The 2,413-nt window shown below is 38.8% G+C and overlaps 1 protein-coding gene across 1 annotated transcript in view; it reads right to left on the bottom strand.

The window, feature by feature from the left end:
- The window catches only part of YARS (tyrosyl-tRNA synthetase), a 35,002-nt gene that overhangs the window by 29,281 nt on the left and 3,308 nt on the right, over positions 1-2,413 (bottom strand). The gene's annotated exons all lie outside the window — the stretch shown is intronic.

The raw sequence follows: 2,413 nt of genomic DNA, 5'->3' as shown, positions 1-2,413 counted from the left end.
CCCCCCCCCCCCCTCCTCCTCTGAGGAATCTGTTTAACTTGCATGCTATTTACATGATTGATTGCCCACACCTACACCTTGTCCTCTTTCCCATTCCTTTCTCTTTATTTTCCTTCTTGAGTGACCATCCTGCATAGTCCGGCACCATAACATTCTAGCTCCCACTTTTTCAGAAATATGGTTCTGTACTGAAATAACTCTCATTGTTGTCGAACGTCTCATGAACCTTATGTGCCAACCTTGTATACTTACATGTAACGTGCCACTTGTATCACTGTTACCTTTTTTTAAAACAATAAAAAATGAATAAGAAAAAAAAAATGTCAACTTTTTCCAGGACGGTGAACTGTTCACCCTCCATGAAAAAGTCGTGTTGACAAAACACGTAGGAAGGGATGGGTACATGCTGAGGTTATTCGGTTAGATGTCGTTTTTGTATGCAAACAGTCCATGATTGTGCAGCTGATTCTGTACCTCTATTTTATATTTTAGAAGTGATTTTATGTTTCAATAAACTTTTTACTTGGATATACTACACTATATTGTCTATTATCTCATTGTGCGGATCGAGTTAGAGTTCAGGAAGAACTCGAGGAGATTGTGGGGATCTTCGAAATGGGGGAGAGAAGTATGGAGATCCTGTGAAATAGCTGATGGGATAGAGACTGAAAGGATAAAGGCTTCACGCTCACTATAAGCGCAGTATGACCATTTAAACATATGGTCAAAAACTTCTGGCGAGTAATTATAAAACTTCTTTAACACGTAAGGAGATTTAAACATTCACATCACGTGGAACTTTGAGCACTATCTTTATGAAGAATGGGAATTTGACGAAAGAAATATATTTACTTTCATCACTGTTGAATGTATTTAACATATCCAGCCATGGCTAATACACACTGAAAAAAATACACCTATGTGGACTTTCTTTATGAACATTTTTTACTTTTGAATATTTTTTGGGATGAGATTATATACATTTTTGCAAAGGCCATTATTTTTTAATCTGGAATTCATGGTAGGAACATTGAGGATGGGAGTTTACATTTCACTTATTTATAATTGTTTGAGCATCCTTGAATGCTTTCCAGGCGATTTTCTCTAGCCCCACTAACAGATCTTCAAGTCGCTTGTCATTAATGATGTATCTGATCTGTGGACCAGCAAAAATAACTTCCTTAATCTTGGAGTCAGTTATCCTTGGAAATGTCTGACTCAAATAACAAAAACCTTCCCCTTCTTTGTTTATCATTTTCACAAAATCTTTCATCGGTCAGTATATGTGAAACAGAAGCAAAAATATCCTTGTTGGGTCAAAAAGTAGTTTATGTGGGGGGCGTGGCTTGGGCATGCAGGAGTGAGGACGTGCCTGTTAGAGCTCCCGTCCTTCACTTATTGTGTTACATTGTGGTTATGTATGTCATTGTGTATTTGTGACCCCCCCTTGTGTGTTTTTTTTTTCTCTTTATTTTACTTTATTTTAATTCATTTTATTTTATATTTTTATCTTTTGCTGTCAGGGTCTATGTTGGACCCCGTTTACTCCCTTGAATGTTTCTTGTGTAAATGTGATTTTTTTTGTGAAACGAGAAAAATAAAGATTATACAAAAAAAAAAGTAGTTTATGTGCCACATTTTTCTGTCCTGGAATCAAATGTCACTATTCTAGTGGGCCATGCTCACAACCCAAAGCTGTGAACAAACCATTAACCGTGAGTACAGAAAACCTGCTAAGGACAATCACCATTCTTGCAGTCTTAAACCCAGTAGTTATGCTTTTGATTTTGACAAACCCAAATATTCTGACCAGGTCATTTAATTCTGACTATGTATGAGATGAGGCATGTCAGACATACACGATTCAAAATCTGTATCATTGTCAGTACCTTGTTGGTGCATTGCAGCATCTTCAACTGTTTTGTCAAAGCTCCATTTATCTGGTGGCTTCCATTATGTGATTCTTCTGTTCTGGCTATATCATCAGGAACACAAACGGCACTGACGTCTGAGATTCTCTGAGCCAAGCTCTCAGATTGACGGCACATCTTACACAACAAACGTAAGGTGCCCATGCCTTGTTCTGATCACCAAAATAGTAGAGCTCACTATGTTAACAAGTCCAGTCATGGTGCATCTTTGAGACTTAAAGGGTTTCTAAACCCTCAGCTTTTTTTGCATATATCTACTGCTAGCAAGCGGGGTTGGGGGGGGGAATGGGAGACTGTGGGGGAGTGGTATGCTGACTTTATGTAAAATGTATAGCTGGTGGTTTTCTGCATAACTGTATAATGATTATACAGGAACGCAGAATACCACCAGCTTTACAGGATTACAAATTCCAGCACTGGCGGCAATACCAGGTACGCAGTGGTCACGATTGCGACCGGGCCCTGCGTTCCACCGCCTGCTG

This window comes from Nanorana parkeri, unplaced genomic scaffold (assembly GCF_000935625.1).
Source record: "Nanorana parkeri isolate BGI_ZX_2015 unplaced genomic scaffold, ASM93562v1 scaffold959, whole genome shotgun sequence".
NCBI classification, from domain to species: domain Eukaryota; kingdom Metazoa; phylum Chordata; class Amphibia; order Anura; family Dicroglossidae; genus Nanorana; species Nanorana parkeri.
The sequence above is the reverse complement of the archived record's forward strand: the minus strand, read 5'-3'. Positions and strand labels throughout refer to the sequence as shown.